This window comes from Canis lupus, chromosome 1 (genome assembly GCF_003254725.2).
Source record: "Canis lupus dingo isolate Sandy chromosome 1, ASM325472v2, whole genome shotgun sequence".
Taxonomy (NCBI): Eukaryota; Metazoa; Chordata; class Mammalia; order Carnivora; family Canidae; genus Canis; species Canis lupus.
Genome location: NC_064243.1, coordinates 62,418,924 through 62,446,571, shown reverse-complemented (window position 1 = coordinate 62,446,571; position 27,648 = coordinate 62,418,924). Strand labels below are relative to the sequence as shown.

The 27,648-nt window shown below is 35.6% G+C and overlaps 1 long non-coding RNA gene across 1 annotated transcript; it reads left to right on the top strand.

Moving 5' to 3' along the window:
• The first annotated feature begins 14,524 nt into the window (after positions 1 to 14,524).
• LOC118352227 (uncharacterized) lies at positions 14,525 to 18,647 on the top strand. Its single transcript, XR_004809017.2, has 3 exons — positions 14,525 to 14,773; positions 16,075 to 16,238; positions 18,374 to 18,647. It is a non-coding gene; the product is annotated as an uncharacterized LOC118352227 (long non-coding RNA).
• The last annotated feature ends 9,001 nt before the right edge of the window (positions 18,648 to 27,648 follow it).

The window sequence follows — 27,648 nt, the reverse complement described above, 5'->3', positions numbered from 1 at the left end:
AATGTCAGCAAATAGAGCAAAGAAGGAAATTCTTGGTTTCTTATACAGCCACATTCAACTCCTGGTCACGTACACCTTGGAAGATTGTCAACCTCCATGTCCACACTCTGTGGTAAACTTGTAGCAAGAACTAACTACTTGCATCAAGCCAGTAGTGCTATTTCACTTCTTTCCCTACTACATGCAAATCTTTCTTTAAAAACTTATCAGGAGTACACTTTATCCTCTGAGCAGAGTTGCCAGGCCAGATGTGTTTTCAGAATAAATATGCTGGGGTAGCGTCTGGTGGACTAGTGGCTCTCAAACCCAAGGTCAGATTCTAATTCTGGGAGTATTTATCTAATTCCAGGTCATTTATCTTCTCTGTTCTTCAATTTTTCATCTTCTAAATAAAAATAAAAGTTCCTGTGGCACAAGGACATTCATCTTTGGTGAGGAAAATTATGGGGAAGCACCATGTAAAGGGATATTACTGTTAAGACCTTTCAAATTCCCTTCCAGCTTTGTTATTAAATGGATCATATATGCCCTACCCTGAAGATCAAGTGTTGCTAAGTGGCATATGCCAAAGCAGCAAATGAAAGTCAGACCCCCATGAACCAACCACAAAAATGGAAACATTGCCACTGGCAAAAAATAATTTTGTTTTAGAGAAACTCCATTAATTTGCATCATTCTCAGGGAGTTGCTATAAATCACACAGCAAAATATCCTTCAAAAGACTGAATCAGAACACACAGTGCTTGTGAGATGTCTATGGAAAAGTGGTACTCTGAATGGCAATTCGAGATGGAGCTCTAAGTGACTCATGAGCCCCATCAGAGATGCAGCCATGGAATTAAACATTCATTAGAAGATATGAAGGTGTTTCAGCAACATAAGTTGGCAGTGTCAAAATAAATACTAAGTGTTGTATCTCAAAACATTTAGCATATGTCTTTTCTTAGGGAAGAAGTATCTCTTGCTCATGTTCAGAACTCAATGACAAATCATTTGTGCATTTGTATATATTTGATGCCATTAGGAACATGTAGGATGATCTGAATGGAAGGTGCAATCTCTAAAAAGAAGGAAATAGTTTACAAAAAAGAAAAAAAAAGAAAAGACAACTAACTCTGAATTTGAGCAATTTAGAGGAACAAATGTAGCAAATAAATAATTTATTTTCATCTTTGGAATATGTATGTATGAAAAAGTATTTTTCTTTCCAGAAGAAAAAGTATTTTTAAAATTGGGAATGTATTAATCTTGTTCAAAGTCAAAATGATATTAAAGGTATACATGGAAAGTGTCATCTCATCCCAACCTTGTTGCCTCAGTTCCCCAACCACTCCTCTACTTCCTACAACTAATCACATTTACAGATTCGTACGTATCCATCCTCTGCAAATTCAAATGAAAACAAATATGTATTCTCATTTTGTTGCTTTCTTACACAAACACTGCATATCATAAATATCATCCGTGTACTTTCCTTTCTTCACTTAACAATGTATCCTGGATTATTTCTTTATTCAAGGACATACACAGCTTCCCTATTAATAAACATCTATAGACTGGTATCTCATGTACATAACTCAAGTAGAGAGCTAGATGCATCTAGGAAATCATCACCTAAGTCAAGATACAGAACATTATACAGAACATTAACAGTGCTCCAGAGTCTCATTCATGTCTTACCCAGTCAGTATCCCTTGGGTAACCATTACTCTGACTTCCATTACCAAATTGTTTTGACAGTTTTGACCTTCACATGAATGAAATCGTAAATTACATATTTTTGTGTCCAGTATCTAGTCTGTGATTTAAGGCATACAAGTGAGACATACTCATTTTATTGAATATAGAAGTTTATTCTTTTTCATTGTTTTATAGTATTCATGAATGTTTATAGTAAATACATTCAGAACAGAAGAATGAAAATTATAAAGGTTATAGTAGAAACCAATAAAATTGAATATAGAGAAACAAAAAAAATCAATGAAATCAAAAGCTGTTTTTTGAAAAGCTCAAAAAATTGATAAACATCTAGTCAAAATGAGAGAGACTAAAATTTGCCAATGTTAGAAATGAAGAATGGGTCATCACTACCAACTCTACTGTCATTAAAAGGACAATAAAGAATATTACAACTTTGTCTATAAATTCAACAACTTAGATACAAAGGACAAATTCCTAGGAAGACAGAAACTATCAAATTTCATACAGGAAGAAATTGATAACCTGAGCAATCCTGTAGCTATATTAAAAATGGAATTTTTACTGAAAATCTTCCAACGACAGCACTCACAGCCCAGATAACTTCACTGGTGAATTCTATGAGACATTTAAGAAAGAAATAACACCAATTCTGCACAAATCCCTCCATAAAACAAAAGAAAATGACCCATTTCTCTCTCATTTACAAAATTAAGCAAGGATATTACAAGAAAGGGGGAAAGAACCCCAAATATCAATAACTTTCATGAACCTAGAGGCAAAATTCTTTAACAAAATATTAACAACTCAAATTCAATGAATGCGTTTTAGTGTAATGGAAGATATAGACATCAACAGAAGAGGAAAAGTGTTCCAAAAATAGGTACACACATATATGATCAATTGGTTTTGGAAAAAAATTACAAAACCAAATCTAAGTGGAAAAGATAACATTTTCAATAAATGATAGACTAATTAGCATTCATATTAAATAAACTCTGACATTCTGTTGTATCTTGCACATGTGTGAAAATTTATTCAAAATGGATCAGAGACCTACATGTAAAACTCAAAACTGTGAAACACATAGAAGAAAACAGCAGAATGTCTTTATGGCCCTGGATAAGACAGTGCTTTTTTAGATATGACTGCAAATGCAAAATCCATAAAAGAAAATTTTGACAAATTGAACATCTACTTGACACTGTGAAATGAATCAAAGAACATGACACAGACCAAAGGAATATTTGCAAAACACTTTTTTCTGGCAAATGACTCATCTAGAATGTATGTAGACCCATCAAAAATCAGTAATAAGGAAAGTCTAATTTTTATTAAGTGCAATGAATTTGTATAGACAGCTCATCAAAGAATATATATGGATGGCAAATAAACATATGAAAAGACGTTCAATGTCATTAATCAGTAGATTAATCATTCAGAATAAAACCACAAAGAGATACCATTACGTACCTATTAGAACGGCTATTTTTTTTAAAAAAGTAAAATCCACAAATACTAATTTCTCAGCTGATTGATAAATGAGAGTTACAGGGCTGACCCCCAAAGCATAATATCTTCCTCTATAGACTGTAAAGGATAAAGAAACATTGCTAACATTTAAAATTTATCCCTGTTGAAATAAGTATAAATATTAACTGGACAGATTTCTTAAACTTGTTTTTTTTTTTAATAAAAAAACCTTTTTATAAAAGACCTCCTTTCTGAAGGAAAAATAAAGTTACTTATTCCTGTTATCATTGAATTGGTGTTCCATATACAAGCATATCTCATTTTATTGTGATTTGCTTTATTGCACTTGGCAGCTATTGTGTTTTGTTATTGTTGTTTCCTTTTCTTTTCTTTTTACAAATTAAAGGTTTGTGGCAACCCTACATTGAGTAATTCCCTTCACATCATTTGTTACCTCTCTGTCACATATCGGCAATTCCTGCAATATTTTAAAGTTTTATTTTATTTTACTATTATTTTTTTAAAAGATTTTATTTATTTATTCATGAGAGACACACAGAGAGAGGCAGAGACACAGGCAGAGGGAGAAGTAGGCTCCATGTAGGAAGCCCGATGTGGGAATCGATCCTGGGACCAGGATCAAGCCCTGGGCGGAAGGCAGGGGCTAAACTGCTGAGCCACCCAGGGATCCCCTAAAGTTTTAAATTATTACTATATTTGTTATGGTCATCTGTAATGTTACTATATTACTATTGTAATGGGGGGGGAGCGGTGCTATGAACTGCACCCACGTAAGATGGCAAAATTAATAACTGTTGTGGGTGTTGACCAGCTATTGTCCCATCACCCCCTCTCCTTTGGCCTCCCTAGTGCCTAAGACACAACCAAGTTGAAATTAGGCCAACTAATAACCCTACAGTGGTACAATAGCCTCTAAGTGTTCAAATGAAAGGAAGAATTATATGTCTCTTACTTTAAATTAAAAGCTAAAAATGATTAAGTTTAGTGAGGTAGGTATGTCCTAGGCCAAAAACTAGGTTTCTTGGACTAGACAGGTAGCCAAGTTGTGAATGCAAAAGAAAAGCTCCTGAAGGAAATTAAAAGTGCTACTCCAGTGAACACATGAATGATAAGAAAGCAAAACAGCCTTATTGCTGTTATGGAAAAAGTCTAAGTGGTCTGGATAGAAGATCAAGCCAGCTATAATATACCCTTAAGCCAAAGCATAGTCTAGAGTAAAGCTAACTCTCTTTAGTTCTTTTATTTTCATAATAAAAATGTAATTCCATTATAGTTAACATACAGTGTTATATTAGTTTCACCTGTACAATATAGGGATTCAACAGTTCCATACATTACTCAGTGCTCATTGTAAGTGTACTCTTTTCTCTTTTATCTCCATTACCTATTTCTTCCATAGCCACCCCCCCATGGTAACCATCAGTTTGTTCTCTACAGTTAAGAGTCTGTTTCTTGATTTGTCTCTCTCTCCTTTTTTATTCTTTGCTTTTTTTGTTTGTTTGTTTGTTTGTTTCTTAAATTCCATATATGAGTGAAATTATATGATATTTGTCATTCTCTGGCAGGCTTATTTCACTTAGCATTATACTCCCTAGCTGCATTCGTGTTGTTGAAAATGGTAAGATTTTATTCTTTTTTATGGCTGAAAAATATTCCATTGTATATATAGACCACATCTTCTTTTATGCATTCACTAATTGATGGACACTAGGACAGTTTCCATAATTTGGCTATTGTAAATAATATTGCTATAAACTTAGAAGTGCATGTATCCCTTTGAACTAATGTTCTGTATTTTTTTGGTAAATACCCAGTGGTGTGATATCTGGATCATAGGGTAGTTCTATATTTAACTTTTTGAGGAAACGCCATATTGTTTTCCTCAGTGGCTGCACCAGTTTGCATTCTCATCAACAGTGTGTAGGGATTCCTTTTTCTCCCCATCTTTGCCAACACTTGTTGTTTCTTGTGTTTTTCATGTTAGCCAATTTTGATTTTAGTTTTAACTCTCTTCAATTCTATGACAGTTGAGAGAGGTGAGGAAACTAACGAAAAAAAGTCTGAAGCAAGTAGAGGTTGGTTCATGAAGTTTGAGGAATGAACCCATCTCCAAAGCATAGAGGTGTGAAGTAATGCAACAAATGCTCATGTAGAAGCTACAGTAAGTTATCCAAAAGATTCAGCTGAGATGATGAAGGGGGTTTCACTACACAATAGATCTTCAATGTAGATCAAAGAGCCTTATATTAGAAGATTGTGCTATGTACGAATTTCATAGCTGGAGAGAAGAAGTCAATGTTTGGCTTCCAAGCTTCAAAAGACTGGCTGACTCTCTTGTTAGGGACTAATCCAGCTGGTGACTTTAAGTATAAGCCAACATTTATGGACTGTTCTGAAATCCTAAGGCCTTCAGAATTATGCCAAATCTACTCTGCTTGTGCTCTATAAAGCCTGAATGACAATATATCCGTTCATAAAATAATTTACTGTATATTTGAAGTCTGCCTTTGAGAACTATTGCTCAGAAAAATTCCTTTCAAAGTATTACTGCTCATTGACAACACACTGGTCACTCAAAAGCTCTGCTGGAGGAAAGCCACAGCTGCCATAGATAATTCCTCTGATGGATCTGGGCAAAGTAAATTGAAAACCTTTGGAAAATATTCATCGTTCCAGATGCCATTAAGAACATTCATGATTCATGAAAAAGAGATCAAAGTATCAACATCAAAAGAAGTTTGGAAAAACTTCATTCCAACCCTCATGGATACTTTGAGGGGTTCAAGACTTCAGTGGAGGAAGCAAATGCAGATGTGGTAAAAAGAGCAAAAGAAGTAGAATTAGAAGTGGAACCCCAAGATGTGACTGAATTCTTGCACTCTCATGATAAAAATTCAACAGAGGAAGAGTGCTTCTTAGGAATGAGCAAAATAAGTGGTTTCTTCAGATGGAATCTTCTCCTGGTGAAGATGCAGTGAAGATAGTGGAAATGAAAACAAAGGGCAGCCCTGGTGGCTCAGCAATTTAGCGCCTGCCTTCCGCCCAGGGTGTGACCCTGGAGACCCAGGATCAAGTCCTGCGTGGGGCTCCCTGCATGGAGCCTGATTCTTTCTTTGCCTGTGTCTCTGCTTCTCTCTCTCTCTCTCTCTCTCTCTCTCTGTGTGTGTGTCTCTCATGAATAAGTAAATAAAATCTTTAAAAAAAAAAAAGTGACACCAAAGAATTTAGAATACAACATAAAGTTAGCTGATAAAGCAACATCAGGGTTTGAAAGGATTAATTTCAATTTTGAAAGACATTCTACCATGGATAAAATGCTGTCAAACAGAATAGCACACTGCAGAGAAATTGTTTGCAAAGGAAGACTTAACAACGTGGCAAACTTCAATGTTGTCTTATTTTAAGAAATTGCTGTGGCCACCCCAACCTTCAGCGACAGCCACCTTGATAAGTCAGTAGCTAACAACATTGAGACAAGACTTTCCACCAGCAAAAAGATTATGACTCTCTGAAAGCTCAGACGATCATTGGCCATTTTTTTGACAAAAAAGTATTTTTAAATTAAGGTATGTATATTGTTTTTTTAAAATGCTACTGCATACTTAATACTACAGTATAGAATAAACATAACTTTTATATGCACTAGGGAACCAAAAAGTCATTTGATTCACTTTATTGCAGTGGTCTGAAATTGGAACCCACAACATCTCCTAGGTATGCTTGTATAAAAAAATTATGTCCTCATTAACTGTAAGCTAATAGCATTATACTTTTGATTATTAGTTTGATTACTATTATGCTCTAGTTGTTAGTCTACTATGGAATCATTTTGACATTTTTATTCTAACTTGGTTAGAGTCTTATTCTTCTTATTCTATTAGATACTTTAAAAATATCTTTATAGATCTAGGAATTGGCCTGGTAACCAAAGAATAAAAATCTTTCAGCCCATTTCAAAATTGTTTTCTCTATTTCAAAAGGTCGCCCATTTCTTGAGTAAAGTTAGTAACACTGAAATTAAATTACAGAAAATGTAATTGTGTTGTGGTCTCATATTCCACAGTAGATATTCCATTCATGTAAAATATGTTATTTTTTTGCTATGTCATGTAAAATGTAAAGGACAATTTTTATATCATTTCTCAAAATGTGCTCTAAATAATCAACATACTAAATATGCTTTATTTTTTGAAGGGGTTAGTATTATATTATAGTAAAAAGTGATATGAAGCAACCAGTGAAGCAAATAACATTTACCAATTCCTCCTCAACTAGCTAAGAGTTTGTAGTTAAAAGTAAAAAAAAAATATATTTTTAAACTGAATTTGTAATAACAAATTTCAGTAGGATGGATATCAAGAGCATGGATTGAAGCCATTTTAAGACTTTTTTATTTTGAACAGTTTTTAGCATGGCTAAGCAGCTAGTTAAGTCATTTTAGACATGCATATAATAAGTTTCCTTCATGCTAGACAGGGATTATAAACTTTAACAGAACTGAATAAAATAGAATGTGAATGGGATTTATCATATATTCAGGCAGAGTCTTTTGAACTAAGGAGAACTAAAGACTATTTCACATCAAAGGTACAATTGTAAAGCCGAGGGTGTTAACAATGTGAATTATGATCTTTTTATTTCTTTAAAATATTTTTCATATAGCTCATAATGAGATTAAAAGTTGGGATTATTTCCAGAGATCTGAAATGTGGGCATCAGATTTTTGTTACTCAGAATGACCAATTAGAAAATCTTTGCCTAATATTATCAAATTTCTGTAACTAACAGTTACAAATGTAAATGTCTTCCCCATTGTTCAAAAAAGTATGGTTGGCTTCCTAACCCATGCTGAAACTTTATTTGAAAGAAACAGGTGGCTATTAATTGTAAAAGTCTCTGCATTTCAGTCATCCAAAGCCTTAGCAGTAGACTGATGTTAGCAATGGAGTACTTTCAATTTAAAACAATTTATTTTCCAGTTTTAAAAATATTGAATTTTGCTTTATTTAATTTTTTTAAAGATTCTTCTTATTTATTCATGAGAGACATGGAGAGAGAGGCAGAGACATAGACAGAGGGAGAAGCAGGTTCCTCACAGTAGCCTGATGTTGGACTCGATCCCAGGAACCCGGGATCATGCCTGAGCCAAAGGCAGATGCTCAACCACTGAGTCATCCAGGTGCCCCAAATTTTATTTTATTTTTTGAAATGAATGCTATTCTGGTTCTAAGAGAAATATGGCATCCAATTTTTCTACTTCTTGGAATCCACATAGGATAGCAAAGAACCAAACAAATGAACAAATAAAAAATCCAAAATCATGTATCTTCAATTAAACTGGGGAACAAACAAACAAACAAAAACCCCATGAAAACTCAAAACTATTTTTAAGTGCAACCAACATAAGTGAGATCAACAACATCTATATGGGCAATTGCACACAGTGTTCAGAATCAGACTATGGAAGAGCCTAGCATTGACAGAGCTCAAAATCCAGCAGTGAATATTCATTTCCATAAAGAGATAGCCCCATACTAAATGTTAACCACTATGAACAACTCAGAGCCCTCAGAAGGAGCAATACCCAGGGACAAGGTTATCTGGAAACAATTAGTCTTTTACAAAATTATAAATGCATGTTATTTTTGAATCTGAAATCCCTCTTCAGTGAATTTAGCATTATGTGTGTGTGTGGGGGGGGTGCATACATACACATTTATATATTTTTATCAACGTGTGTCCAACATTATTCACTGAAACATCAAAAATAGCAAAAAAAATGGGATATGATTTGCATCTGTATGATAGGGGACTATTCAATAAAGGATTGAAATATTAAAAAAAAGAAATATTTTATAATTACAAAGAAAATATGAGGAGAATTCTCTTCCAGCCATGCTACAGTAATCTTATCAAACTCATTCTTTTTCTGAGAATAATCATAAAAGCTAGTTGATAAAATGAACTAAAGAAATAAAAAAGCAAGTGCAGCAGTTAGGTATCAAGAGGTCAAAATCCTAGAGAAAGGGAAATACAATGGGGCAGTTCCATATTCACTTCTGCTTTGTACCTTATGGGGGATTTGACAAGTCACATCATGAGGAATAAGAATAATGATCTATGATTATGTACCCACTAGAAGTTCAAAGAAACAAATCTGACAGTAGCAAGTGATCGGAAGAATTTGGGAATCCCGTACTCTGCTGTTGGTTGCAAATTGTTACAAGCAGTCAGAAAATTTGTTTAGAATTATCCACTGAAGATGAACATTTGCATAATCTATAAACCAATACTTCACTTCTGAGATATAAGGGCTTCACCTTTCCATGCACATGTATATGCATCATAAAGAACTAATAAAAATGTTTATAGTAGCACTTTTTAAAGAAAAAAAACTGGAGATAGTCCAAATATCTACCAGGTCTGTTATTTATTTCTTTATCAATTCTTCAATGGTCAAAGAAGATGATTTCTAGAATATCAATTCTTTTAAGTTTGTTGAGATTTCTTTATATGTTCCGGAAAATATGTTCCGGAATCTTGGTGGATGTTTTATATGCACTTGAAAAGGATGTATTTTCAGCTGTTTTTTAGTGACGTGTTTTTACAAATTTCAATTGTTAAGTTTGTTGCTTGGGCTGTTCAGATCTTCTGGTTCATTATCAATGCTTTGCCTATCTTTTCTAACTATAAGCTGAAAATGTTTTAAAATTTCCAACTATAATAATGGATTTATTTCTCCTTTCCGTTCTACAGTTCTGCTTCATATTTTGAAGCTCTGTTGTTAGATGCATTCACATTCAGAATATGTATGTTTTCCTGATTGAATCAGCCCACTTAACATCATGTAATGTTTCTTTCATTGACAATTTTCCTTGTGCTAAAATCCATTTTACCTGAAATTCATATAGATACATCATTCTTTTGACTGGTATTTGTGTGCTATATATTTTTTCTTTTTTACTTTTAACCTCTCAATCTCCTTATATTTAAAATGCACTTCTCGTAGAAAGCATATGGTTTCGTCTTTGTTTTCAAGTCTTTACTTTGTTATCAAGACACTTTGTATTTTAATTGATAGGTTTACATCATTTAAATTTAATAAATCAGTAACATGATTGGATTTAAGCCTACATATTGTTTGTTGTTTACTATTTGTTTCAGCTGGGCTTTGTTACCTCTCTCCTCTTTCCTGCCTGTTTTTATAGTAATTGCGAATTTCTTATGATTAGTTTATCTTCACCATTGACTTATAGTATATATTTCTTTTTATAAATTATTTTAGCATCTTTCAATTGGTTACAATAAAGATCTCTCATTAATCATAACCTATCTTTGAAAGGTTATTTCCCATTTCATGCATAGTGTAAGAACTTAGATTTATAATTCCTCCCTCTCACATTTTATGCATTATTACTTATTTTTCCTTTACACAATCTATGTACCAAAAATCTTTTTCACTCTTCTTGCATGAAAGAGCTAATTTTTTCAGGGCAATTAAAAGGAAAAACATACTAGTATATGGGATCCCTGGCTGGCCCAGTCAGTAGAGCATGTGACCCTTTATCTCAGGATTGTGAGTTCAAGCCCCACATTGGATGTGGAGGCTATTTAAAAAGAAAAACAAATGTATTAAAGAAAATACCTAGTATATATATTTTTTCAATTTATTTATTTATGATAGTCACAGAGAGAGAGAGGCAGAGACACAGGCAGAGGGAGAAGCAGGCTCCATGCACCGGGAGCCCGACAAGGGATTCGATCCCGGGTCTCCAGGATCGCGCCCTGGGCCAAAGGCAGGCGCCAAACTGCTGCGCCACCCGGGGATCCCGAAAATACCTAGTATATTTAACTTTTTTATTTTTAAAAGTCTTTATTATGTTTTAATTGTTAAAAATATTTTTGCAGGATATACATTCTGAGTTAAAAGTTCACATAACTTATTTTTCTGTTTTTCAGACTTATGAAATGTTTTCTTTTTTTTCCCCTCTGTGTGTAAGGTGACTTTTTCCCCTCACTGCCTTCAAGAATTACTCTTTATGTTTGATTTTCAGCATTTGAAGATGGTGTGTCTAAAAATGTTTACTGGTATTTATTCTTCTGCTTGGTGTTTTCTGAACTTCTTGAGTTGTGGTTTATTTCATCATTTTCAGCCATTATCTCCTGAAATATTTTTTCTTCTTAATCTTTTCTCTCTTTTCCTTCTGAAGACTATAAGTAAATTCAACTATTTGACATTGCCTCCTGGTCTTGGATGTTTTGTTCTGGGTTTCCTTTTTCCATTCTTTCTCTTTTTGAATTTCACTTTGCATAATTTCTGTTTCCTTATCTTCAGATTTATTAGTTCTTTCTTCAGCTATGTGTATTTACTGACAAGCTCTCCAAAGGCTTCTTCTTTTCTATTACCTCTTGTATATGATACATTTACTTTAAAAAAAATTCAAAACACTCGTAAAACAATCAATGTGATTCATCATATCAGCAAGAGAAAAACCAAGAACCATATGATCCTCTCATTAGATGCAGAGCAAGCATTTGACAAAATACAGCATCCATTCCTGATCAAAACTCTTCAGAGTGTAGGGATAGAGGGAACATTCCTCAACATCTTAAAAGCCATCTACGAAAAGCCCACAGCAAATATCATTCTCACTGGGGAAGCACTGGGAGCTTTTCCCCTAAGATCAGGAACAAGACAGGGATGTCTACTCTCACTACTGCTATTCAACATAGTACTGGAAGTCCTAGCCTCAGCAATCAGACAACAAAAAGACATTAAAGGCATTCAAATTGGCAAAGAAGAAGTCAAACTCTCCCTCTTCGCTGATGACATGATACTCTACATAGAAAACCCAAAAGTCTCCACCCCAAGATTGCTAGAACTCATACAGCAATTTGGCAGTGTGGCAGGATACAAAATCAATGCTCAGAAATCAGTGGCATTTCTATACACTAACAATGAGACTGAAGAAATAGAAATTAAGGAGTCAATCCCATTTACAATTGCACCCAAAAGCATAAGATACCTGGGAATAAACCTAACCAAAGAGGTAAAGGATCTATACCCTAAAAACTATAGAACACTTCTGAAAGAAATTGAGGAAGACACAAAGAGATGGAAAAATATTCCATGCTCATGGATTGGCAGAATTAATATTGTGAAAATGTCAATGTTACCCAGGGCAATTTACACGTTTAATGCAATCCCTTTCAAAATACCATGGACTTTCCTCAGAGAGTTAGAACAAATTATTTTAAGATTTGTGTGGAATCAGAAAAGACCCCGAATAGCCAGGGGAATTTTAAAAAAGAAAACCATATCTGGGGGCATCACAATACCAGATTTCAGGTTGTACTACAAAGCTGTGGTCATCAAGACAGTGTGGTACTGGCACAAAAACAGACACATAGATCAATGGAACAGAATAGAGAACCCAGAAGTGGACCCTGAACTTTATGGTCAACTAATATTCAATAAAGGAGGAAAGACTATCCATTGGAAGAAAGACAGTCTCTTCAATAAATGGTGCTGGGAAAATTGGACATCCACATGCAGAAGAATGAAACTAGACCACTCTCTTTCACCATACACAAAGATAAACTCAAAATGGATGAAAGATCTAAATGTGAGACAAGAGTCCATCAAAATCCTAGAAGAGAACACAGGCAACACCCTTTTTGAACTCAGCCACAGTAACTTCTTGCAAGATACATCCACGAAGGCAAAAGAAACAAAAGCAAAAATGAACTATTGGGACTTCATCAAGATAAGAAGCTTTTGCACAGCAAAGGATACAGTCAACAAAACTAAAAGACAACCTACAGAATGGGAGAAAATATTTGCAAATGATGTGTCAGATAAAGGGCTAATTTCTAAGATCTATAAAGAACTTATTAAACTCAACACCCAAGAAACAAACAACCCAATCATGAAATGGGCAAAAGACATGAAGAGAAATCTCACAGAGGAAGACATAGACATGGCCAACATGCATATGAGAAAATGCTCTGCATCACTTGCCATCAGGGAAATACAAATCAAAACCACAATGAGATACCGCCTCACACCAGTGAGAATGGGGAAAATTAACAAGGCAGGAAACCACAAATGTTGGAGAGGATGCAGAGAAAAGGGAACCCTCTTACACTGTTGGTGGGAATGTGAACTGGTGCAGCCACTCTGGAAAACTGCGTGGAGGTTCCTCAAAGAGTTAAAAATAGACCTGCCCTACGACCCAGCAATTGCACTGTTGGGGATTTATCCCAAAGATACAGATGCAATGAAATGCCGGGACACCTGCACCCTGATTTTTATAGCAGCAATGTCCACAATAGCCAAACTGTGGAAGGAGCCTCAGTGTCCATCGAAAGATGAATGGATAAACAAGATATAAATAATAGTGAAAGGGAATATAAGGGAAGAGAGAAGAAATGTGTGGGAAATATCAGAAAGGGAGACAGAACATAAAGACTCCTAACTCTGGTAAACAAACTAGGGGAGGTAGAAGGGGAGGAGGGCAGGGGGTGGGGGTGAATGGGTGATGGGCACTGGGTGGGGCACTTGACAAGATGAGCTCTGGGGGTTATTCTGTATGTTGGTAAATTGAACACCAATAAAAAATAAATTTATTAAAAAAAAAAGAATTCAAGCATTGTTATTTGACTTTTCCTTATAATTGCCTTGTCTCTATTGACATTTTCTCTGCTCTCTGCTATTTATTCATGTTGCCCACTTTTTTCATTATAGACTTTTTCATATAAATCAAGTTTATTGTAAATTCCCTGTAGGGTATTTCCAACATTTGGCTCATCTGTGAGTCTGATTCTGTTAATTACTTTGTCTTTTAACAGTGATTTTTTTTCCAGTCTATTTCTTATATGTCTTCTATTTTTTATTGTCAGTATAGTATAGAAAGTATTAAACATTTAGATAATAGTAATTTTTCCTGAAAAGGGACATGTTTCACATTCTGATACTCTTAGGATGGGGGATTGAGTCATCCTACTCAATAGTGGAACTGGACTTGGGCTTTGTTATTGCTGTGGTTACTTACCTTCAGTGCATCATCAGCTTCAAATCCCTCTGGTGCAATTTTTGCTTAAATGAATGGTTATCTTGATGTTCATGTATATCTTTTAGGCCTTTCCAAATGCTTTCCTTTCTATATAACCTGTTCTTCCTCCAGCAAGAGTCAGCTATTGCTTGTTGCTTGGGGTATGCTACCCTGCATGGAAGTGGAAGAGGACAGTTTCCTCTTCCTGACTCACTTGTTTTCCTGGGCTTCAGGGTGGGGTTTCTCAGAAACGCTGCCCTTCTCTCAGTGGTAGAATTGTGAGGCTTTTCTTGTTCTATTTTTTTTTTCCTCTATCTTCTCCAGCACAGTCTGACCTCATCCTTGCTTTGGGAAAGTTATAGTTTTTAGCTCTTCCTGCCCATGTCTTAAGGCTTTTATTTTCCTTAGAGGCAAAAAGACCAAGTAGGGCTCTATTCCTTTCCGGCCTTCCCTCCACCAGGACTGCATCACTGAAAAAGAATTTGTCTAGTCTCCTGTCCTGTCCCAATCTTTCTCAGGAGCACCAGGTAAGGTCCATGAATAAGAGCCCATGAGGGGATATGAATTCTTGTTCTTGTGGCTACTAGGGGTTATATACTATAATGGTAGCCCATATTTATTCATGAGTTGTACCAATTCATTGCAATTGTAGCTAATGTTTGTTTTTTCCCTGCTGTAGAGGCCCCATTTTCCTCACAGCTCCAGTGAGCTAGGATTTACATCTCATCTCTACTTCAAGATGCCTTACCATCTTTCCTTATATTGCATGCTAGCTTTTGTGCATTAACCACAGCTCTCTTGTGGGTTCAAGTCTATAAATCTGTAGACTCCCTGGCATTTTCTTATTATTAGGGTGAGAGCAACATTCTCCCTAGCTTTGTTTATTCTAGGCATAAGACATAAATCCTCATGTTTTCTTTACATGATTGGCAGTCCAGCATGTGCTATATATTAGATGAAAATAAGTCAATTTCTGTGGAAGCAGATTATGAAGTCTTTAACTTGATAATAGAGTACAATTGTAATAGTTTGGCCATTAAGGCATACTGTCAGGACTATTAAGAGTTAAATGGTCCAGAATATATTTTTAAATCAAATAAGTACATTTATAACAAATACATCTGTTTAAAAATTTAGAAATTCAGTATTAGATTCTTTTACTTTTTAACTTTACATTTGCTCACTCTTCTTTTTCAAAAAAAAAAAAAAAAAAAGTAAGCCAGTCAAGCAAATGGATAAAGTTATGTACATGTTAATTATCACATCTCACAAGGAGAGAAATAGTTCATTCTCAACTCTTCCTAAAGTCTAATACTTTCTTTAGTCTGTGAAAATATTAAAGTGACCCTATATAAAAAGAAAGATTCTGGAAAATGAATTTGGACTTCTTTAAAAAAAAAAACAAAAAAACTTCTGTACTCAAGTTCAAACAGTATGTTTGACCTTTATTTTTATTGCCTGCTGGGGTTTTCCTTTTTTTTAAATAAGTCTTTTCCAAATAACTATCTTCTTCTTACTTCTCTTTATTTGGTAATATTTCTAATCCAGGAAAAAAATTTACTTTTCATAAAACTTGATGCTGTAAAATTTAGTCCTTTATATAACCCATTAGCCTTTGTCATACATTATTTGCCCTGTGTTATTTTTCCTTTTTTATAAAATAATAATCCGATACTTGAATTTATGTAGTTCACCAAAAGACCTTTGAAAAAGATGTCTTAATAACCTTGTATTTGATGGTTTCTTGAGGTATACATTCAATGCTTTGGTAAAAGTCATGCCCTACTTTTAAGAAGCATTGTAAGCATTATACTCTTACTCATTTCAGATTCCTTGCCAAAATTATACAACAAAGGAAGTATCCTAAGAAAAAACTATGAAAGGAAAAGCCTGTTTTGTAATCTTAAAAAATAAAGATCCCAAGGGCTTCATATTATCTACAGCTAGATATCAGCTCCACATCTCAGTGCTACAACTCAACCCATCTTTAAGGTAAATCAAGTCTTCTGATTGAATTCATACATGTGCATATACATGCATACTCTAAGTTCTTTTTTTTCATTTGACATAATATTTTAAAAGATTTAATTAGTTGTTTGCTTTAGATAAAGAGACTGAGAAAGAGAGAGAGAGAGAAAGAGAGAGAGAGAGCAGTGGGGAGGGGCAGATGAAGAGGAGAAGCAGGCTCTCTGCTGAGCATGGAGCCCAACATATTCTTTCTCCCTCTGTCTTTCCCCCCCAACTTATGCTTCTCTTGCTATCTCTCTCTCTCTCTCTCTCTCAGATAAATAAACAAAATCTTTAAAAACAAAAAAGTGTCAGATACTTAGATGATTGAGCCACCTAGAGACCCCTGACATAGCTTTTTGATCTAGAATCATGCACAGGCATTGACAAGCTTTGGGCATAGTGATAAGGAGAAGCCTTGAGATCAGATTACTGAGGCTTAAGTCAAATAGTATTTTATCATTAACAAGCTATGTAAACTCATTGTGACTCAATTTCATCATGTGTAAAATAGAGATGAAGTAAAAGTACCTATATCATAAAGTTGCTATAAGATTTAATTGACAGTCTAATAAAAACTAGAATAAAGAAAGTGCTCAATAAATATTGGTTTATGTTGTTATATTTTAGTCTGTAGATCCAGCCACAAGATTAAAGTGCCATGTGGCTTGTATATACTACCTTTATATCCAATCTTGGCTGAACAAATAATTTTGGCCATGTCCTTGATTAAAAACTTCTGATTTCAAAGGCAATATCTTCTATATTTTAGTAAAGGTTCCATTTGTACTCTGGTAGAACATGCACTAAACTGTTGGTAAGTATGCCACTCTTTAACTGAGCTTATGTCTGCCTATTTGATCCTATAAAAATTCTAAAAACTTTCCTATTATGAATTTCTCTAACTCCTTCTCCAAAAATAATTATCTTAATTTTACTTTTACTTTCATCTTTCCTATTTTTATTAAAGGAAAAAAAAAGATTGTATATATATATATAAGATTAATATATATATATCTTGCATTTTTCTATGTCATCTTGATTTCTAATCTAAATTTAGCTATTCTAAAAGAAACTCCCCTTCAATAGACATTTTAAGTATTTTCTCAAAAGATTATCTTTTTTTATCTCTGTATCAACTTTTTTGAAATATAATATGTATACAATAGAACACACCCATTTTAAGAGAATACTCAAATGTACACACCAGTGTAACCATCACCATAATCAAGATAAAGAGCATTAGCATTATCTAAAGTGTCATTCAAGCATCTTTGTTGTGAAATCTCTGCCTATCTTTGGTTTCTAAAAAACTCTGTTCTCTCTGTCATGATAGTTGAATTTTGTACTTCCTATATATTCATATGCATGTAATCATACAGTGCATACATGCATACCCTTTTGGTTATTTTTTTCATTTGACAATTTTTTTAAAGATTTTATTTACTATTTAAGAGAGAGAGCGAGAACAAGCAGAGAGAGAGAAGCAGACTTCCTACTGAGCAGGGAGCCAAAAAGTGGGGCTTGATGAGATCATGACCTGAGCCTATGGCAGATGCTTAACCAACTGAGCCACCAAGGTGCCCCAAATTTGACAACTTTTTTTTTTTTTTTATCATAGTTCTAAAACTATGCAGAGTCACACAGGGACACTGGAGAATTCACAAGGACATCACATGTTTTAGATTTTTAAAGAAACATAGTGACATCTGCCAAAAGCTGTGTGGGCTACTAGCTTGAAGTAATACACAATTTCAACATTAAATTGAGTTACATTTCTTTTGATGACACCAAATCTTTGTGAAGCTGAGTTTTGGGCTGTAATTAAAAAATAAATAAATAAATGCCACAAGAAAATCAATGTGGAAGAGGTAATTAGGGTGGTGATGTCCAATTTGAGTCCACATTAAGAAGTTATGCAGTGCCCAACAGGTGCACAAATACAATTCACAAATAAATATGGCTTTTTTAATAGAATGAAATACAAATGTTATTTTTCTTTCAACTAATGATGTATATTATTTTCCAAACAGCCACTAAGTGTATACTAGGACAGAAATACTTAAGAATCATTTTGACCTAAGTATATAATCAGTTCTTTCTTTCTTTCTTTCTTTCAGGGCCATGAAAAAAATGACAAGCTCTGTGACACCAGAAAATTTAGGAATGTTTGGCTTTTGGGATTCTTCAATAATATTTCATCAGTGATCCATTCCTTTTTATTGTAATATTTTATTTTTTATACCATAATTTCTTTTACCATTCACCATTGAAGTACATTTGGGTTGTTCAAAGTTTTGGGCTATATTGAATAAAGAACATTATTAGAACATTCATGTGCAACTCCCTATGTGGATATGTTCTCATTTCTCCTGAGTAAACACTTAGACATGGAATTTCTGGGTCATACATAAAATGTAATTCATCTTAAAAACAAAAACAAAAACAAAAACAGCCAAGCTTCCATCACTTATTACTTTTCCTGTCTGAAAAATTTTAAATGCTGATATGCTGGCAACGAATTGTTCAGGTGTTATTTGTTAAAAACAACAACAACAACAACAACAACTTTGTGCTGCCTTAATTCATAAAGAATTTAGTTACTGAATATAGAATTGTAGTTTGTCATTTTTTTCTTTAAGTATTTTAAATGTGCCATTCCATTGTTTTCTGGCTTCAGACTTCACCTTTGTTTCTCATACAATATAGGTATATTATTTCTGCCTTTAAGATTTTCTTGTGATCATCATTTGTTTCGACAATTTTCCATATACCTTTGTATCATGGTCTATGTTTTTATCATACTTTAGTTTTATTGAGGACATTTGTCTATAGATTTCTGATTTTGACCAGTTTGAAAATTTTAGTCATTACTTTTTCAAATATTTTACTGCTTTTCATCTTTCTGGGATTCCAATTACACATATGTTAGACCACTTGATGTTGTCCTACATCACTGTGATTCTGCTAACTTTTAGGTCTTTTTCTAATTATGCTTCAATTTGGAATTTTTCTTTTGCTGTATGTACAAATTTGCTGATCTTTTTTTCTACAATATGTAATCTGCTGATAAGCACAACCAATGAATTTTTTCACCAGACATCTTATAATTCTTCTCTAGGTGCTTTTTGTTTGTTTGTTATTTTTTATTTTTCTTATTTTCTTCCTAAATATGTTCATGGATTTTTAAAAATTATTTAGTGCATTCATAATAGGTATTATAAAGCCCTGTTCTGCTAATTCCATGATATTTGCCATCTCTGGATCTGTTTCTATTGACTGATGTTCTAAAATGGAGCACATTTTTCTATTTCTTTGTGTTTTTAGTAGCATTTAAATAACACTAGATAATTTTAAATCATTGAATGCTGGAATTGTTGTCTTCCTTTAAAAAGTATTCAAGTTGTTTCTATAAGTCAATTAAGTTATTTATGGATTAGTTTTTTCCTTTGAGCCTTATCATTAACCTTCATTATCCATTATTTTAGTCTTTTACCCACTCTAGTCTCCACTAAATGTTCTGAGTGTTCAGATGAAAATGGGCTTGCTGAGAATGCACTGAGATAATGCTCAGGGAATTGCTCAGATTATAATGCTCCAGTTGTTATTTGTCTTGCATCATGGAATTCCACTCTAAGTAAGCATAGATTATAACCACAACTGACTATGCATGTTTATTGAAACTCTTTCTTTGTAACTCCTCCTTCATCGCTATTGTGCAAAATCTTGTCATTTCATTCTCCCTACACCTGCTCTTTTCCCCTTAGTGATGCAAGTCTGTCATATTCTTCTTGAGTTCCTCTTCCATGAATACGTGTTTGAAAAATCTCTCCACAAAAATGATGTGATGATCATTGTCCTCGTATCTTTTTCTTTTCTCTCAAGTTGTTTTTTTTCTCCAATTTCCAAAGATAGTTATGCCATATGTTTTTATCAGTTCTAGTTGTTTATGATTCAAGAGCAAGTACGATGCAACTGTGTTGAAGTGGAATTCCCAAAAACTCTTTCACATTATTTTACAGAATGTCTATCAGTACCGTTAATCTCTTAAGGCCGAAATTTCTCTTGTAGTAGACCAATGAAACTATCTAAGGATTGAAATACTTGGTTAACTGGGTCACAAAAAGAAAGTGATCTGAAGGTTGGGTATCAGACATGAGGGCCAAGGAAGTAGCCAAGGCACCCTGTTTTTCAGGCTGAGCTTATGTAAGTCATTAAGGTCTAAGTGAAATAGTAGTAAAAATGGATTTTCTTCATACAACACTCCTAAATTTTAGCATAAATTAAGAGTGGGACTAGAGACAAAACCAAAGTAAACATATTAAAATATGTTTCATAGGGAAAAAAAGAAGTTAAGAGATAAAATCACTTGGGGGTAACTATCTGTACCCTGAGATGAAATTACTGTACATTAAAAGAATATTCACTTAATGGGAATAGCCTAATTAGCAAGAGCATACAGAAATTAGAATGCAGAAGGAAAGTATAATAGCCCTTATTATAATTTAATGTGTAATAAAAATTAGAAGTAATTGGTTTGAATATGACATTTTATGAAAAAACTTTCTAAGTGGTTATTTTTTCAATGCATTCACTGCAAGTTTAACTCCAGGATAATACATTAAGTAATAAAACAGTTTATGGTTGCATACTAACAGAAAGTACTGAGGAAAAAAATGATTTGACTAACTATCCAGAAGTATTTATTGGATTAGAATCCAAACATGACAATAGGCCAGCATCTCCAGGATGAAAAAGGCTGTGAGTCTAGGCACACATATCTTTCTGGAATATGGGAAAGCTTGGTTCTTGTCTCTCGGAGTCCAACAATGAATCTCACAGACACAGGAGAGTGAGTAAAGCAATAGTAGTTTATTAAATAAGTAAAGATACAGAAAATACTCTCAGAAGTGTGAGGAGTCCTGACAGAGTTGCCACTGAGGGCTTATAGGGTTGGTCTTCTATTGAAAGTCAACCAGGGAACCTAAATCCTTTTAACATATCTATTTTTTTAAGATTTTATTTATTTATTCATGAGCGACAAGAGAGACAGAGAGAGAGAGAGGGGCAGAAAGAGAAGCAGGCTTCACTCAGGTAGCCTGACGTGGGACTCGATCCTGGGTCTCCAGGGTCACGCCCTGGGCTGAAGGCGGCGCTAAACCGCTGAGCCACCTGGGCTGCCCCCTTTTAACATATCTATTAATATCACCATTGAGTTAGGACTGGTGATAACATCTTTAATAGCTTACTTCTTCACTGGGGTCTGGTTATTCTTTGTTGGTCACAGATGACTGTCCTCTAGGCCCACATCTAAGGCAGGGTGGTCTGGCTTGTTCCCTCATCTCTGGTTTCCTTACTCTTCAGCATTTTGGGTATTTCTGTGAGCCTGAACCCATAGCCCTCAATCTATCTCTCACTACCTAGCCCTGCCAGTCCCTTACTCACTTCTGAGGTATATTTAGTGAAGCAAACAGCTAACATCACACTGATTTATGGTGCATCACCAGCCTGAGCTGCCTGACATAAACATAGATGGCTGGTTCTTAATCAGTAAGAGAGTAACTAAGAGTTCCTCCATCTTGACCTTCCTTCTAGGTCCTATCACTGTCTGTTTTGTTTTCAACTATCTACAGGTTAACACCGAACAAAGTTCTTCTTTATAAGATTTCTCTTTTACTGTTGGTGGGAATGTGAACTGGTGCAGCCACTCTGGAAAACTGTGTGGAGGTTCCTCAAAGAGGTAAAAATAGACCTGCCCTACGACCCAGCAATTGCACTGCTGGGGATTTACCCCAAAGATACAGATGCAGTGAAATGCGGGGACACCTGCACCCCAATTTTTATAGCAGCAATGTCCACAATAGCCAAACTGTGGAAGGAGCCTCGGTGTCCATTGAAAGATGAGTGGATAAAGAAGATGTGGTCTATGTATACAATGGAATATTCCTCAGCCATTAGAAACGACAAATACCCACCATTTGCTTCAACGTGGATGGAACTGGAGGGTATTATGCTGAGTGAAGTAAGTCAATCGGAAAAGGACAAACATTATATGGTCTCATTCATTTGGGGAATATAAAAAATAGTGAAAGGGAATAAAGGGGAAAGGAGAAAAAATGAGTGGAATTATCAGAAAGGGAGACAGAACATGAGAGACTCCTAACTCTGGGAAACGAACAAGGGGTGGTGGAAAGGGAGGTGGGTGGGGGGTGAGGGTGACTGGGTGACAGGCACTGAGGGGGGCACTTGAGAGGACGAGCACTGGGTGTTATGCTATATGTTGGCAAATTGAATTCCAATTAAAAAAAAAAAGATTTCTCTTTCAGAAGTCACAGAACACATTTTTATTCTAAAGGCACTCCTAATTTATTTTATTAAGTATAAAATTCAGTTTTTCAATCACTTTTTGAGAAAAGTGGACAGTTCTGATGGGGGAACAGGGCCAGCTGAGGACAAAGCACAGCAGATATCCCACAAACAACCCACACCCAAGATGGGATATGTGTGACATTCTTCAGGAAGTTTCCAGTTGTCTTAATGTTAATGCCTTGCTAGAGGGAAAAACAATCTTTAACTTGACCATGGCAAGGCCTCCAGTAACTTGTAGGTCGTCCTTAGCATACGAAAATCCTTTTAAAATCTTCCTTTTTCCTTGCTTCCCCCAGTGTTTGGGTATATAATCAGCCACCCCTCACAGGTCCAGGGCGGCAGCTCTTCCTGTCCATGGGTCCTGTCCCCAGGCTTTAATAAAACCACCATTTTGCACCAAAGACATCTCAAGAATTGTTTCTTGGTTGTTGGCTCCGGACCTCACCTATATTCCAAACCTTCATCAGTTCAAAGTAGCCTGTGTGTGTGTGTGTGTGTATCTCATGTCTTCTCCTCCTTGCTTGGTCAATGTCTTCATGCTTTTCTATCCTCTGCCAGCATTTGATCTAACAACCTAATGTATCAGTTATTTACTCTGCAGGCCTCATTGCTTAATCTACTCTTCCTCCTTTTCCTCTAGTGGGATGTGTCCATTTGTACTTGTAAGCCTCAGATGGGCCATGTCCCAATCCCTGGCTTTTTCTCCCACTTAGAAATATATATCTCAATTACTTCAGAAAAGCTGGTAATAGAAATCACTTGGCTTTGATGTCATGCACTTCACATTTTAAATACTAGTTCTGAATCTTATTCGCCTCTTGACTTTGGGAAATTTACTTAATCTTTGAAAAACAGTCTCCTTCTATAATACAGGAATGTTAGTAATATTTATACACTATTGAGTTATGGGGAAGATTAAATGAGAAAATACATGCATGGCACATTACGAGTATTCAGTAAAGTCTAGTTTCCTTCTCCCTATCCTTCATTTCTTCTTGATACTAATTCCTAGTGTAAATTCCTGACAGTTGTTTCTTCTCTTTTTTTTTTTCTTCAAAACAAGTGCTTGATTTAAATTTTGATTGCTGAGGCATCTGTTTCAAAAAGGCATCTGCTTCAAATAGCTATCTCAAATAAACACAGTGCCAGCCACACTAAAGAGCCAGGTAATCTCTCTGCATTGGGACTCCTTTGTTTTAGAGATCTTGCTTGATTACCATAACTGACCGTTTGAACCACTTTTTTTTTTTTCTTCACATGCTTACAATTCCTGCTTTTATGTTTTAAACACACCCAGAAAGACTGAGCCTGGGAAATCCTAGCAAAGCCCTCCTCTCACCCCTCCTTGTCTGGTCCCAGGTGTAGTTTAGCGAGGTCCTTGCTGAAGGGTGTCTTGCAATTTTAAGAACCACAAAGGCCAGTCCAACCACAGCACTAACTATTGATAGGCTGAGACCAACTCAAAACATCTGCCACTCTGCCTTGTTTTTCAGTATCTAAGACCATCAACTGCTATTTGATTCACTGATATTCTTTAGTCATATGATTCTTATGATCACCCTTGACTTTAGATGGTCATGAGACTTCCAACATTCAGCATCACCTTGTAGGTTCTCTTGGGGACTAGCCAATGCTTACGCCTGCCCACGCCTCTGCTCTCCCAGCCTCATCTTCATGCTCCCAAGCTTACCTTTCTTTCCTGCCTTTGTCCTCTACAATTATTCTTCTGGCTCTGGTGGCCTTGAAAGATGAAAATGCTAATAGACACATTATACCTCTTGGAAATTATTTGTACTTTTTTTCTCCAGAGTTAAGGAATTAAGAACTCTGCCAAAAGTCAAGTCCAGGAAAAATGAATTATTTTATGAAGGCAACTCACCTATCTTCAGAAATAATATTCCCTTAGGCAGCCTCTACTCCATTTTCTCTGGAAGTCGCCTTGTCACAAGGAAACAGGTCAAAGTTGCCTAGGTGGCTCAGTCTGTTAAGTGTCTGCCTTTGGTTATGATCCTGAGGTCCTGGGATGGAGCCCCACATGGATTGCCCTGCTCAGCGGGGAGTCTGCTTCTCCCTCTCCCTTGGCCCCTCCTACCACACACTCTCTCTCTTTCTCAAATAAATAAATAAAATCTTAAAACAAACAAACAGGCCATAGACTCCAGCAACCCCCAATACAGTGCTCAAGAGAATCTAAGCTTTGGCAGCAGACACAGCCTCCTACTGTGAATGGCCAGAAATGTGAGAAGGAGCAACCAAAACACATAGGCCTCTTTTAGATCATTTTCCAAAGATTAAGTAGCCTAAAATGTCCTCCTCTAATGCTTCATACTTGGACTTGAACTTTTACAGCAGTGTATTGTAATCAGCTTTAGGTTTGGGTTACAGTTTTGACTCCCAGTCTGCTCAGAGAGAGATTCAATCCATTCGCATCCCTCTACTCTCTCAGTTTTAGAAGCTCTGTGTTGCACATTAACTTCCTTTAAGTCCTGGAGATGCTACATTCTCTTGTCTAGTCTGCCCTTTTTAAGAAGCAGGAGTCATCACAAAGCATTTCCCAACTGATGTTTTTTAAAGAAAAGGTAATTTAATCAGCATGTGTAATTTTCTGCTCTCTTGCAATTCATCGTTTCTGATGCCATCTCCTAAAAACACCGTTTTCTCCCCGTTTAGTTCAATTTCTATGGAGCTGTGGGGGAACTCTATTATGCTAATGATGAGGCAGATAAGTGGTTTACTTAAATTAAATTAGCAAACACAGCCAATTACTCTGCAACCATTCTGAACTTAACAAGAAAATTCATTATCAGCACAGAAGAGATAAGGCCTATTTTTTTTTTTTTAAATCCTTCTTTGGAGGAAACTTCATCCTTGCCAAAAAGGTCCCATCACAAGGATTAATGACTGACTGGTTGGAGTCAACTTCCTTAAATTGAAAGCTGGCATAATAAGAGAGTTTGTGATTTAGCCTGTCTCTCAATAAGAGAGCCATAAAGCTATAACCCTAGCTGGTAGCTTTAACTATGAGAATTATGTCCTAAAATAGCCGCCCTATTGCATACCACTACACATTTCCCATATTATTTTGGAGTTGCCTGGGGAATAAAATTCAGAGACTATACATTATAATGTTGGTATTTCAATAAGAATGCTAGGCAACAAGCTTACATCAATTCATTTGATGAACGAACATAAATTGTATGCCAGACCCAAAGCACAATTGCTAGGGGCTCAGCATACCCCAATGAGTAGTCTGTTGTTCCTGCCCTCAAGCATCTAAAGTCTAGGGGGAGAGGCAGATCTGTAAACAAATGTAAAATAATATGAAGCTTATAAAATGGTCACGCAAGCTGTGACAGGAGCCTGGAGGAGGATGTGCTAAATTCTATTCTATGTGGTATAAGAGGAAGGATTGGGAACATTTAAAGAGATCTGATGCTAGGCAAGGCAGTAGAAGGCAAATTCTGGAGAAAGGGAAAAGTATCGGCAGAAGTCCAAGGTTGTGAAAATGTGTAATTTGATGAAATTTTTTTAAGGATGATCAAGAAACACTGTGTAGAAGTACAGGGTGAGTGGTGAGGAAATGGGGAGCCCAAGATAGGCAAAGATGGTACCAAGGTGTCCATGTTACTGACAGAGTGTGAAATTCACAATAGAGAGCACATTGATCATCATATCAATTTTAAAGATTACCTAGTATCAGTCAAAATGTTTAACCAAGGAATCAGTGGTATCTAATACCTGATTACCCATACTGATGACTTAAATTTATGAAATGAGAGCTCATATCATACTAAAACAGACACAATTTATTTCCTTTTGAGTCCAGATGAAGTTTCCTTTCATAATTTCTGATTATTGCAAACAACTACATCTTCATTTATTTCTTTCAAATAATGTCTCATGAAATTGTTCCATGGGATGCAAGCATTCTTCTATCCTACCAACCAGAGTTTCATTGGAAAAATGAATGAAAGCAATCCACTAAGGTATAATTTATGTAAATGCTAGCTTCTCAAACATATTTATGGACTGTACTAATATAGCAAAGCTGTTACCTTATACAGTTGGGCTACTTACTATTTCTTAGCTAAATAGCTCAAAACCTTGATTTTTTTATCTTCTGGCTTACTAGTTCCAACTAAGAACACAGCAGTGTTCTTTTAAAGATACTGATTCTCAAACCAGGAATCTGTCTGTGCCCACATTCTCTTCCTTATCACCTTCCTTTCCGCCTGAGCCACAACTTCCCACACCAAGGTCTGACAATCTATCTTTCCAGTGACCAGCCACTTCTCTCCACCTTCACTTCTATTTCCTTAGCTCAAATTACTTACATCCATTACCTGGTAACCTTGGTCTAAATTATCTCTCCTCTTCAGTCTTGTCCCTTCAGGCCATTTCCCAAACTGTCAACAAAGGTAAGTCTTTCACTTGAAAGCTTAATTATGTAATTCTACTGCTGTTTCATATCTGTTGGTGGCTTCCCGTTGCTACTAGAATACGGTCCAAATTCATCATGGAATATGCCCCCCTTCCCTGTGCATATTCAGGTTTTCTCTTCAGACTCTTCCATTGTGATTTCCTGTAGCCATTCTCTTTTACTCTGTGCTTTTGCAAGGCTACGACACTGATAGTTCCCCACACTTCCACTAGCATACCCTCCACCTTCAACCTGTAGTATCTTTACCAGATCTCCCCTTGCTTAACTTCTACTTATCCTTTGGGAATCAGTTCTATACTTAAATGCTCAAAGAAGCCTTCCCTATCTCCCCAAATGAATAAATTGACTCTTCAATGTACTTCATTTTATCACAACCTGTGTCACTTACCTTGCTAGATAGACTGCTCTTATTACACTGTGAAATTTTAAGGACTGGAACTATATCTTTCTCATAAAAATATACCCCCCGTGCCTACCACAGTGATTGATGCATAGCCCCAAAGTATATGTGTATCTATTCACGAAATAACCATTCATTAGTTTTAAAGAGTGGATTTGGGAGCAGCGCTTACCCTTTACATACAG